Here is a 14,842-nt window from a genome sequence, read left to right as displayed (position 1 = left end):
ACTCAACTTTTCTTCTATGGAAGTGTTGAAAACTGTTTGCGTATTGATAAATTCTCTAATACTGTTCTCAAGATAAGAGGTAATCCTATTATTATAAGATTTATTTCCATAGGAATTACCATAATTATTGGAGGAATTACTAGGAAAAGGCCAAGGATTAAAATTACCTCTATAAGCATTGTTATTGAAATTGTTTCGAGAGATAAAATTCACATCTATGCATCATTATTTTTCTCGATCAAAGTAGACAAAGGCATATCACTAAAATCAAAACGAGCACTTCTAATAGCAACCAAATTCACAAGACCATCAACTTTTTCACTCAAAGAAGAAATTTCTTCAACCGAATTAACTTTTTTACTAGTAGGAGCTCTTTCGGTATGCCATTTTGAATAATTTGCTATAATATTATCAAGCAATTTGGTGGCTTCACCCAAAGTAACTTCCATAAAAGTCCCACTCGCGGCGGAATCTAAAAGATTATGATAAACAAAATAATACCCTGCATAAATTTTTTGTATGATCATCCAAAGATTTAACCCATGAGTTGGGCAATTCCTCAGCATCATTTTCATCCTTTCCCAAGAGAGCGCAACATGCTCATGTTCAAGTTGCTTGAAATTCATGATCTAGGTTCTAAGGGAAATAATTTTTACGGGAGGAAAATACTTAGTGATAAAAGCATCTTTGCACTTATTCCAAGAATCGATACTATTGCAAGGCAAAGAAGAGAACCAAATTTTTGCAGAATCATGCAAAGAAAACGGAAATAATTTCATCTTCACCACATCATTATCCACATATTTTTTATTTTGCATATCGCATAATTCCATGAAGGTATTAGGATGGGACGTGACATCCTCATTAGGAGTACCAGAAAATTGATCTTTCATAACAAGATTCAACAAAGCAGTATTAATATCACAAGACTCCGCACTAGTGGTGGGAGGAGCAATCAGAGTGCCGATAAAATCATTGTTGTTGGTATTTGAGAAATCACATAACTTGGTGTTCTCTTGAGTTATGATGACTACACAACAAGATTGCACTCAAAGACAGATCCGACAAGAAAACGGCGAACGGAAAAAAGGGGCGAATAAAACGGCAAATTTTTATGAAGTGGGGGAGAGGAAAATGAGAGGCAAATGGCAAATAATGTAAATTGCGAGAGATGAGATTTGTGATTAGGAACCTGGTATATGTTGAAGATTCTCCCTGGCAACGACGCCAGAAATTCCTTTTGATGTCGCTTGAAGCTATGTCGGTATTTCCCCAAAGAGGAAGGGATGATGCAGCACAGTGGCAGTAGGTATTTCCCTCATATATGAGACCAAGGTTATCGAACCAGTAGGAGAACCAAGCAACACAACGTAAACAACACCTGCACACAAATAACAAAAACTCGCAACCCTACGTGCAAAAGGGGTTGTCAATCCCTTTCAGGTAACGGCGCCAGAAATTGGCAAACGGATGTGAGAGAGTTGTAAATATTGATAGATCGAACGCCAAATAAAATAAATTGCAGCAAGGTATTTTTGTATTTTTTGTTTAAAATATCTAAAAATAAAAGCAAAAAAAGTAGATCGCAAAGGCAAATATATGAGAAAAAGACCCGGGGCCGTAGGTTTCACTAGTGGCTTCTCTCAAGAAAAATAGCAAACGGTGGGTGAACAAATTACTGTTGGGAAATTGATAGAACTCCAAATACTCATGATGATATCCAGGCAATGATCATTACATAGGCATCACATCCAAGATTAGTAGACCGACTCCTGCCTGCATCTACTACTATTACTCCACACATCGACCACTATCCAGCTTGCATCTAGTGTATTAAGTTCATGGAGAAACGGAGTAATGCAATAAGAACGATGACATGATGTAGAAAAGATCTATCTATGTAGAGATATACCCCATCATTTTATCCTTAGTAGCAACGATAGATACGTGTCGGTTCCCTTTCTGTCACTGGGATCAAGCATCATAAGATCGAACCCACTACGTAGGACCTCTTCCCATTACAAGATAAATAGATCAAGTTGGCCAAACAAAACCCAAATATCAAAGAAGAAATACGAGGCTATAAGAGATCATGCATAAAAGAGATCAAATAAAATCAAATACTTTAATGGATATAAAAAGATAGATCTGATCATAAATTCAAAGTTTATTGATCCCAACAAACACACCGCAAAAAGAGTTACATCATATGGATCTCCAAGAGACCATTGTATTGAGAATCAAGAGAGAGAGAGGAAGCCATCTAGCTACTAACTACGGACCCCAAGGTCTACAAAGAACTACTCACGCATCCTCGAAAAGGCACCAATGGAGGTGTTGAACCCCATCCGAGATGGTGTCTAGATTGGATCTGGTGGTTCTGGATTCTGCGGCGGGTGGATGATTTTTTTTATTGGAGGGTGGATGAATATTTTGTCGACTCCCCTAGGGTTTCTGGAATATTGGGGTATTTATAGAGCAAAGAGGTGGTCCGGGGGGCACCTGAGGTGGGCACAACTCACCAGGGGGCACCTGGGCCTCCTGACGCGCCCTGGTGGGTTGTGCTCTCCTAGGAGCACCCCCAGGAGCAGACATGGCCCTTTACGTTCCTTCTGGTCCTTAAAAAAACTCCATAAATTTTCGTGGCATTTGGACTCCGTTTGATATTGATTTTCTGCGATGTAAAAAACATGGAAAAAATAGCAACTGGCACTTGGCACTATGTCAATAGGTTAGTACCAAAAAATGATATAAAATGACTATAAAATGATTATAAAACATCCAAGATTGATAATATAACATCATGGGACAATAATAAATTATAGATACGTTGGAGACGTATCAACCACCCAGGTATGCCTCTCTTCTCTCTCTCGGGCTATGACTTGGAATGAAGGATTTTTACCCGGCGGTCGATTTGAGTCATTTCTTGCTCTTGTAGCTCCCTAGGACCATTAGTGGCAACAGATGGAGCAGGGTGGCTGAAGATCTAGCATGTGGGAGGAAGTTTCTAGCATGTGCAGAGAAGGTTAGACCCTCTTTCGTTGTTACAAATCATTTATTAGATGTGACTCAGACACTGTCACGGTCCCAACCCATTGATACCACACCTTCAACCAAACGCATCCTAAGACAGCGTCACAGTTTGTACCTAGTATCTAAAATAGTTGCCATCTTATTAGCAGTGCCATTAGAAAATTATTTGGCACCACTTCAGCAGTTTGTCCAGCCAACTTTGGTCCACACATCCGAGCAGCCAAGCAGTAAAATACTAAATCTTTATGGCACGGAGGAACTGGGCATCGGAGCAACTAGGTGCTCCGGAGTCCGGGTCCCTATTTTTTTTCCGCTGCATCAGCTCGCCAATGCAGGGCACCGGTGCGAGATGTAGCAACAATTGTCTTTACACCAGTTTTGTCATACATAGTGGATGACCTTAGTGCTATTAGTTCTATGTTACTAAATTTGTGCATGTACACACCTGTTAGTATCAATTTGCTGTCATCCAAACACTATCGCTATGTTGTTGAAGTTATGTTTACCTTCCTCATAAAATGTTCGATTTGTTATTTATTGTACATGAGTAAGAACTTGTAGCGTTGTTGTAGTTAATTATAGCTTCCGATGTTTCACAATTTGGTTGTTGTCTCCGTCGCAATTAATTCATTTGAACATTGATCTTTTTGAGAAGATATGTCATAATTAACATGTTTCTTCAGTTTTTCAAAATAAGCATTGGTGATTTTCTATGTTGCTATAAACCCATTTCCCCTACAATTGTTACTGATCTAGTTTTAAATATTATAGGATGAAAGGAAGTGTTCTTACTTGGAGTGGGTTGATCAAGAGTGGCCACCGTCTTTGAAGATGTGCCTAGCAAAGCTCTGGAGCATGTATGAGGAAGAGAACAAAGGTAGGCTTAGAGAAAGTGTTTTCAACACTGAAGAATATTTGAAGATGTGGGATAAAAAGAGGAAGGTGGATAATGAGCTCAGATTTTTTTTAAATCAGACTTTGCTAAGATGGTGTTGGCGAAGGAGGAAGCACTTTCCTAGTTGGCCAGTGCAAAACAAGTTCTTACTGAACTGAAAGCAGAGGTGGGTAAGACGAGCCTGGATGATCTCGATTAGGAAAATGAATATATTGTTCTAATATTGTTCTTATGAAGTTGAACTAGCTATATGTTGTAATGTGCTGTTTTCAGGTAGCTATCGTACTGTGATGTTAAAATATATTTATGTGCCTGATATGAAAATGGCAAACAGCTGTTCGATATGAAATGTGAATTTTCGTAATACTGGAATTATTAATTGTAAACTAATAAACCTACTAAATGTGTCATGGAACTTTGCAAACGGTTCTAGTAGTAAAAGCGCTTGTGATGGATAGCCCAATGCCACATAGTTTTCTTCATCAAATCGTGTGTGATCTAGTTGATAAAACAAATGGTTAACCAAGGCAGAGCGTGTGTGATAGTTACACCTATCACACATGAGCCTATAAATAAACCTGTGTGGCATGTACATTTGAACAGAAACATTTTCCCTGGATTGACTATGTGGGATGTACATACGAACGAAAATGTTTTCCCTGGATTTACTGTGTGGGAAGTACATTCGAACGGAAACGTTTTCCCTGGATTGACTGTGTGGGATGTACATACGAACGGAAACGTTTTCCCTGGATTGACTATGTGGTATGTACATAAGAAGGGAAACATATTCCTTGGATTGACTGTGTGTGATATACATACGAACATAACTGTTTTTCTGGGATTCACCATGTGGGATGTACACACGAACGGAAATGATTGGGTTTCGATGCCTCGCCCGATCGCACACGGGCTCATTTTTCCCCAGCCTGTGTCCCAGGAGGGCCTATCCCCGATGGTTTCTGGGTCATGTGGGAAGGACCTCCCTATCGCCCACACTCACTTGGCGACGATTCCAAATGTCGTCGCGGAAAGAGGTTAAAAACCATTTGTATAGCACCGACGCGTACCAGTGCCTTTTTCTGGCGCCGTTGCGGGGGAGCATACCTCTATTCTCTGAGTCACTTGGTATTTATATCTGTTGATCACTATGAAGAATTTGAAAGATGCAAAAACCAAGATTTTTCCCTTTAGTACGAGGGGGGAGGGTAAGGAACTGCCATCTAGCTCTGGACTCGATTCACCTTCTGTTTTGAGTAAGCTTGCGACACCTACACCTGCTATTGATTCCGATATGCCGCATGTTATTGATGATGCTACTTCTTCTATACATGATGCCTATGATGATACCACTGCTTTGTTTGATAATACTGTGCCACTGGGTGAATCTCTTGACGAATAAATTGCTAGAGTTAATGATATTGAGAATGGTGAAGATGATGATATTTCTAAAACTGATGAAATTATTGAAACTAAAAACTTTGAAACATCTAATAAGACTAGCTCTCCTAGATATGAACTTCCTATTATACTGAGGGTTATGTTATGATGGAGAGGTAGCTAGGGACGTTCTTGCTTGTAAGGATAGAGATGATCCTAATAAATTACTATGCAAGTGGAAAGAAAAATCTTTGAATGCTAGAATGCAGTATGATCCTAAGTTTGCTACTTCACATATCTTTGTTACTGATAAGGATTATGAATTCTCTGTCAATCCTGAGTTAATTACTTTGGTTGAATCTGATCCTTTCCATTGTTATGAATCTAAAACTGTTGTGGCACATCTTACTAAATTAAATGATATAGCCACCCTATTTGCTCATGAGGAAAAAAATCACTATTACTATATTCTTAAGTTGTTTGCTTTCTCATTAAAGGGTGATGCTAAGATATGGTTTAATTCTCTTGCTCGTGGTTGTGTGCATAGTCCCCAGGATATGATTTATTACTTCTCTGAAAAATATTTTCCTGCTCATAAGAAACAAGCTGCTTTACAGGAAATATTTAACTTTGTGCAAATTGAAGAAGAGAGTCTCCCACAAGCTTGGGGGAGGCTTCTCCAATTACTTAATGATTTTCCTGATCATCCTCTCAAGAAAAATGAAATACTTTATATCTTTTATATTGGACTAACCGATGCTTATAGGGACCACCTAGATAGTTGTGCTGGTTGTATTTTCAGGGAATGAACTATTGAACAAGCTGAATTGCTATTGAATAATATATTCAGCAATGATAATGATTGGACTCTTCCTGAACTAACTCCTAAGCCAACTCCAAAGAAAAGAGGTATTCTATTTCTCAGTCCTGAAGATATGCGAGGCAAAGAAATGTATGAAAGAAAAAGGTATAAAAGCTGAAGATGTTAAGAATTTACCACCCATTGAAGAAATACATGGTCTTGATTACCCAACACATGTAGTAGAGGTAAATTCTCTCTATAGATTTGATGAAGGTGATATTCCTCATAATAAGTCTGCTAGTCAATGCTTGGATGAGTTTGATAACTTTATTGTTAAACAAGAAAATTTCAATGCGTATGTTAGTAGACAATTGAAACGTAATGCTTGTATGCTTGACTTCTTGGGTGACTATATGTGTAGAACTGTTAATGATCTCAAGATTATTAGTAAACATACTTCCATGGTAAAAACTCAAGTAGAGCAAGTTCTCAAAGCCCAGAATGATTTTCTCAATGAGATGAGTAATAAGAACAATGATCATGTTGTTAGAGTTACGACTAGAGGTGGTAAAATGAATCAGAAACCTTTGTATCTTGAGGGCCATCCTAAGAGAATTGAACAAGATTCTCAGTGATTTAATACTAATGCACGTAGTCCTTCAAAGAGGAAAAAGAAAACTGATAGGACTTTGCATGCTTCTAGTGAACCTGTTATAGACACGCCTAGGAATTCAAATGATATTTCTATTTCTGATGCCGAACACAATCTGCTGATGAGCATGAACCTAGTGATAATATTAATGATGATGTTCATGTTGATGCCCAACCTAGTAATGATAATGATATGGAGATTGAACCTACTGTTGATCTTGATAACCCACAACCCAAGAATAAGCGATATGATAAAAGTGATTTCATTGCTAGGAAACATGGTAAAGAAAGAGAACCATGGGTTCGGAAACCCATGCCCTTTCCTCCTAAACCATCCATGAAAAAGGATGATGAGGAATTTGAGCGCTTTGTTGAAATTCTTAGACCTATCTTTTTGCGTATGTGTTTGGCTGATATTCTGAAAATGTCTCCCTATGCTAAGTATATGAAAGAGATTGTTACAAATAAAAGAAAGATACTGGAAGCTGAAATTTCCACCATGCTTGCTAATTGAACTTTTAAGGGTGGAATACCAAAGAAACTAGGAGATCCATGAATACCAGCTATACCATGCTCCATTAAAAGAAACTATGTTAAAACTGCTTTATGTGATTTGGGAGCCGATGTTAGTGTTATGCCTTTCTCTTTGTATCGTAGACTTTATTTGAATAAGTTGACAACTACTGAAATCTCTTTGCAAATGGTTGATAAATCAACTGCTATACCCATCGGTATTTGTGAGGATGTGCCTGTTGTGGTTGCAAACGTTACTATCTTAATGAACTTTGTTATTATTGATATTCCCGAGGACAATAGTATGTTGATCATCCTTGGTAGACCCTTTTCGAATACTGCAGGGGCTGTTATTGATTGCAACAACGGCAATGTCACTTTTCATGTTAATGGTAATGAGCATACGGTACACTTTCCGAAGAAACAACCTCAAGTGAATAGTATCACTTCTATTGGAAAATTTTCAACAATTACTATTGTAGGTTTTGAATTCCCTCTTCCTACTGTCAAAAATAAATATGATATTCTTATTGTTGCGGACATGCATATCCCCGTTGAGGTAACCTAGTGTTATACGAAGGTTCTCCGATTTCATGTCACTTGAAAGAAGTTTGTTAATAAGACTTGATCAACCTTGTTAATGGATTCCTTTTGATGGGCATGAGATGGATGAATTTAGTAAACAAAACTTTTTGTACCCACTTTTTACTTTCTGTTAATTAGAATAAATAAAGCAAAAATACTATTATTTCTCTATTTTCTGAATTATCCATGCAATAAAAAAATGTCCCGAAAATAAAAGTTCTCCAAATGCCCTGAAAATTTAGTATGATTTTTTCTAGAATATTTAAGAATTTCTGGCACTAAAAACATAGCAGGGGGATGCACCAGTGGGCCACAAGCCCACAGGGTGCGCCCACCCCCTGGGCACGCCTAGGTGGCTTGTGGGTCCCATGTGGATCCCCCTCACTTATTCCAGCACCCATCCACTTCATCTTCCTCCAAAAAATATCCCACCATTGCTCAAACCCATGTTCTAGCTCATCTTGCTGTTATTTTTGATCTCCTAGCTCAAACTCCATTCACAAAACTGTTTTGGGGATTGTTCTTCGGTATGTGACTTCTCCAATGGTCCAATTAGTTTTTGTTCTAGTGCTTTATATATTGCAATTTTTTGCTACTGTGGTGACCTTGTTTTTGAGCTTGCATGTCATATTTATATGGTCCAAAGTAGTTTTGATGCATGATATAACCTCTAGGCACTTGTGGGAGTAGTTGCTATCAATCTTATTGAGTTTTGTTCACTTTTATTTTGAGTCACTAAAAATTTCAGAAAATTTAAGAGAAAAGGATAGAAATGATAAAGAGATGGTTAAGGGGTTCTTCAAGCCGAAAGCCAAATGAGAATGAAAATGAGGAGAGGAGAGGAAGAAGCCCAAGTATAATCTTCCGCATGCGGCAGAGGTTCGGCCATGTGAACAGCCAAGCGATGCATTCTCGAGGGCGACCGGAATTTATGATGATTTCTATTATTTGGCGGAGAATGCAGGCATCATCGACTTCCTCCAAGATAAGTGTGAACAATATCTTTTGCTCACAAAAACTTCCGTGCAGAATTTTCATTTCTATTCTAGGAAGTCACCACCCATAGTAGAATTTTATTTATATGATGAACGTAAGGAGATGACGCTTTATGATTTTTGCGAGGTTTGCAAACTACCTTATGAGGGCAGCGTCATTGAACCACGTCCTAAAGACGTGGAAGACGTTATTGATGAAACTACTGTAGGGGAAGAGAGAGGGGTGTCAGAAGCGAGAGTGGCTAGCTTACATTTTCCTGTTTTATGCTATTATTCATTATTTGTGGGGAGATGTGTGATTGGTCGTGGGGATAATGGAGGCCTTAGTGCCCCTGATCTTGTTATTTTGCGCCATGCTTTATATTCTGATAGAACTTTTAGTTTGGGCACTATTGTTGCTCGTCGGTTAAACACAAACCGCACGAAGGGTCCCATCTTTGGAGGTATCTATGCCTCCCTCCTTGCTAGACGCTTTGAGATACCTATTAGGCATGATGAGGAGGAGGAGATGCTTCTACCCATGATATATTTGAACTATAATAGTATGGTGGCACACGATTTTATTTAGAAGGATAAGGACAAGAGACTCCTCTATAACCTACTCCCTCCATTCCTAAATATTTCTCTTTTTAGAGATTTCAAATGGACTACCACATATATTAGAGTGTAGATTTGCTCATTTTGCTTCGTATATAGTCACTTGTTGAAATCTCTAGAAAGACAAATATTTAGGAACGGATGGAGTAGTATTTACCTAGGATACTTGTGAGACTATTATGTTGCCAACTTCTTCTTTGTTCGATATTTGTTCAGGCAGGTACACTATTATGCCCGAGGACATCTTCAGATTTTGGGGTCATCCACAACCCCCAGTACCTGAGCCAACGCCAGTTCCTGATCTGTATCAGGAGCCCATTTTTCAGTGGAAGCCACAAGAGCTCGCCAACTAGTGAAACCCTCAGAACCCTCCGGAGTATCGAGGAGAGGGTTATTTCGAGCCGTGGCCCTAGACCAACTTATGCCAAAAGCCTAAGCTTGGGGGAGTATGCATCTCTCACCGACATTACATTCATGTTCACACACTCATTCCAGTTGTCTGTGTTCATACTTTTTCATTGTATTATCCATGTTAGTTTATTTTTCTCGCTTTCTTCTTTTGTGTTTGAAAAACTTTGAGAAAATAAAAAAATTAGTTGTCGCTTCTTTTTAGTTTTCTTTTCCCTGTTTATTTAGTAGTAGTATTAAAAGAAAACCCAAAAAGATTTCTCTTTCTTCTTTTGTTTGTTGGGAGCTTTCCCATGTAAATAGTTTTCTCGTTCTTGTTTTGCCTTCTCTAGAAAAACAAAAACTTCAAAAAATATTTTAGTGTGTTTCTTTGAAATTATTTTCTTTTTCTTTGGGTCGAGAGGAGAAGACCACGATGAAAATGTTGAGTGGTTCTCATATGCATTATTGTTGATTTAACAGAGAGCCCATATTACCTTGTCTTCTCCTTTGAATGAATGTTTGCAGATTCGAGCTTAGTCCAATGCATGTGCACTCTTATTATTATCCACACCATTCGGCCATGCGAGTGAAACACAATAATGACGATATATGATGAGATGATTGAGTTGGAGAAAAGATGGTACGAACTCGACCTATTTAGTTTTTGTAAATATGATTAGCTCATCGTTCTTGATTTAGCCCATTATGAATGAGACATGCTTGCAATGACAATTAGAGATTATAGTTATTCATGCCATGCTTAATTAACTAGGAGCTGATAATGATTTACCTTGTGTACCAACATGCTTTTAAAATGGTTGTGATGTAGTATGATAGGATGGTATCCTCCTTTGAATGATTCGAGTGGTTTGACTTGGCACATGTTCACACATGCAGTTGAAACAAAAACAACATAGCCTCCACGATATTTATGTTCATGGTGATTTATATCCTACTCATGCTTGCACTCAATGTTGGTTAATCTCAATGCATGTTTATGACCGTTGTCGTTCTCTAGTTGGTCGCTCCTCAATCTTTTGCTAGCCTTCACTTGTACTAAGCGGGAATACTACTTGTGCATCCACTTCCTTAAACCCAAAATTGTTCCATATGAGTCCACCATACCTATCTATATGCGGTATCTACCTGCCATTCCAAGTAAATTTGCAAGTGCCAAACTCTAAACCTTCAAATAATAATCTGTTTTGTATGCCCGAATCGCTCATGTAGCGACTGGGGGCTGTCAGTATCTTCCATGCTAGGTGGGTTATTCTCACGATGAGTGTTTATTAACTTGTCATTCACGATAAAGTGGATGGTATACGGGATGCCCAGTTCCATGCTCAAATCAAATCAAAATATAATATCAAACAAAACGTCCCCAGGACTGTTGTTGGTATGGACGGTACCCATGGATTCGGATCAGCCGTGGAGTGTGCTTGTTGGTGGAGGGGGAGTAAAAACTTTACCATTCTGTTTGGGAACCGCCTATAATGTATCTAGCATGGAAGATACCGAGATCTCTTGGTTTTTATGTTGACAATGAAAACATATACCACTCACAATTATATTTATCTCTGTTTAAAAGCTCAAGCTCTGGCACCTCTGCAAATCCTTGCTTCCCTTTGTGAAGGTCCTATATATTTACTTTTATTGCTGAGTCATCATCCTCTTATAAGAAGCACCAGTTAGAGAGTGATAACCCACAAGTATATGGGATCATTTGTAGCCTGCTTCGATAAATAAGAGTGTCGACCCAATGAGGAGCTAAAGGCAAAACAAATATTCCCTCAAGTTCTATCGACAACTCTACGCACACTTGACGTGCTTTACATAGAACAAGTATAAAACTATTTTGCAAGAATAAAACTATGAGTACTTTGTGATAATAAAACTATGAATAAATTACAAGGTAATAAAAGTGGATAGGTTTTGTCAACAAGAAATTCATTTGTCCCTAGGTAATCGATAACAAGTGCTGGTAATCATTCTTGTAATTCTACAAGAGGGAGAAGCATGAGCTAACATAGTTTCTCTAATTGGATCATATGCACTTATGATTGGACCCCTAGAAAGCATCCACAACTACTAAAGATCATTAAGGTCATGAAACCCAACCATAGCATTAAGTATCAAGTCCTCTTTACTCCCATACGCCATACCCAACTTACTCGGGTTTAAGATTCTGTCACTCTCGCAACCCACCATAAGCGAACCATGGACATATTGCAACACCCTATAGCGGGGGGCCCTCACATTTGCGCGAGACGGAGGACACCGTAGGATAGCACCATAAATAAAATATACAATCATATCAACCAAGATCATGATTAACCCATAGGACAAAACGGATCTATTCAAACATCATAGGATAGCCAAATATCATTGGGAAATGATATATGGAGTTGAGCACCATGTTTAAGTAGAGATTACGGTGGGGAGAAGGGGTTTTACACCACTGCATAGAGGGGGAGAGAGTTGGTGATAACGGTAGCAAGATTGTTGATGTAGATCGTCGTCACGATCCTAGCCCCGACGGCGTTCTGGCGCCACCGGGAGAGAGGGAAGAGAGCCCCCCTCCTTCTTCTTCTTCTTCCTTGGCCTCCCCCCAGATGGGAGGATAGTTCCCCCTCTGGTCCATGGCCTCCATGGCGGCGAAGGGGCGGGAGCCCCTCCGAGATTCGATATCCCTCTCTGTTCCCTTCTGTTTCGCGTTCCCCGGATCTGGCCGAAAACCGTTTCTTATATTCCTGGAGATCTGTAACTCCGATTGCGCTGAAATTTTAACATGATTTTTTCTGGATATAAGCTTCCTTGCGCCCGAAGTAGAGCCCCAACTGACGTACAAGGCGAGCACAACCCACCACCACGGGCCTGGAGCCTGGGGCGCGCCCTGGTGTCTCTTGGGCACTATGGGCCTCCGTTTGCGTTGATTCCAAGTCCCAAAAATCACATATATTCCAAAATAATTCTCCATAAAATTTTATTGCATTTGGACTTCGTTTGATATGTATTTTCTTCTAAACAAAAAACATGCAACAAACAGGAACTGGCACTGGGCACTGGATCAATAGGTTAGTTCAAATAACTCATATAAAATGTTGCCAAAAGTATGTGAAAGTTGTATAATATTGGCATGAAACAATCAAAAATTATAGATATGACAGAGATGTATCAGAGAGCACCACTGTCATTTGTATGCTTTGCTATTAATTGATATTATGTATGAGTGTGACCGGATCTATTTTGCCATGAATTAAAATGTCTATTCAATCCTTGATCTTTAGGGGTGCTCTGCATTTACGTTTTGCGGTCTCAAAAAGGGCTAGCGAGATACCATTTTGTCATATCATATCATGATCGTTTTGAAAAAGTGTTGTCATCCGAGATTTATTATTATTGCTCGCTAGATGATTATGCTATTGATATGAGTAAATGTGAGACCTATTGTTGTGAATATGGTTAGTTCATAACCTTTGCTGAAAACCTGAATGCTGGATATACATATTTGCAACAACAAGATCAAACAGAGGTTGTAAATTTTTTCTTTGTCACTTTCAGTTCATCAACTGAATTCCTTGAGGACAAGCAATGAGTTAAGCTTGGGGGAGTTGATACGTCTCCATCATATCTACTTTTCTGAACTCTTTTGCCCTTGATTTGGACTCTAACTTGCATGATTTGAATGGAACTAACCCGGACTGACGTTGTTGTCAGTAGAATTGCCTTGGTGTTATTTTTGTGCAGAAATCACTACAAGAAATATGTCAACTTATGACCTTCTGTCAGTGACCCTCGAAGAATTGGTCATAAATTTATGACCATTTTAGACCAATTGGTCAAAAGCTGTTCAGGGGGCTCCAAACCCTAAACCATTGCGACCATTTTGGTCAGAAAGGTCGTAATTTCCTTACACGAAATGGTCACAAAGCAAACAGTGCTAGTCCATTGCCTTATTTCTAGTTGTTAATGACCAATATAGATGGTCATAGCCTTGTAGATTGTGGTGGGTTGTGATGACTAGGCGCCATCTCATCAGTTTTGCCTATGTGTCATGTCCATGTGGCAGTTTTTTCCCTAGGTTGTGAAGCAACCTATATTTCTATCATTCCCAAAATTCCCAAAAAAATCTCATAAATTCTTTGGGGCATATCTTCATCAAATATGTAAAAATCTTTCCTTGCCTAGTTCAAAACTAATTCAACAATATTCATTTTCCTATTCTGTTCACAACAACACTTTATGAAGGAAGTGCTATTTATATATTCTTGATTGCCCTCGGAATTTTTGTGCACTCTTTCCTATCCAAATCATTACCGCATGACAAAATTCAGCTCCATTTGCCTAGCAAATCTTCTTCGGCAAATTTCCAAAGTTTTTGTCCACCTAGAAGCATTGTGAAGGAAGTACCTTTTTTATATCTCTAAATGACATGATATTTATACAGTTCCTTCATATGTCCAAATTATCACCCTCCTCCAAATTTCAGCTCAGTCAAATAATCTATATGAGCCCAGGTTCAATTTATATTTTATGGCCAAATTGGCATGTTGCAAAGCAAGTGTTATATAGACCCCTCCTATTACCCTCAAACTTTTCGGGCACTCTTCCATACCCAAATCATTGCCACATGATAATATTCAGCTCAATTTTCCTAGTAAATATTTCTCGGGAAATTTCCAAAGTTTCTACCTCGACAGAAGCTTTGTGAAGTAAGTACTAGCTAGGATTACCCAAATGATCTGAAAATTGACCAGCGCATGACCATACCTAAGTAACTTACCTACACCAATTTTGAGCTCATTTCATTCATCCAATCTCTCTCACTAGTTTTCCCAAGTTTCTTTCCATAGAAGAGCATTGTGAAGGAAGTACTACTTTGGCATGTCCAAATGGTATCAATTTTCTACAATGCTTTCCTATGCCCAAATAACCATCCTCCACAAAATTTCAGCTCAATCCATTCATTATTTTGAGCCCAGCTTCAACATTCATATT

The sequence above is a fragment of the Triticum urartu genome, chromosome 7 (assembly GCF_003073215.2).
Source record: "Triticum urartu cultivar G1812 chromosome 7, Tu2.1, whole genome shotgun sequence".
NCBI classification, from domain to species: Eukaryota; Viridiplantae; Streptophyta; class Magnoliopsida; order Poales; family Poaceae; genus Triticum; species Triticum urartu.
The sequence above is the reverse complement of the archived record's forward strand: the minus strand, read 5'-3'. Positions refer to the sequence as shown.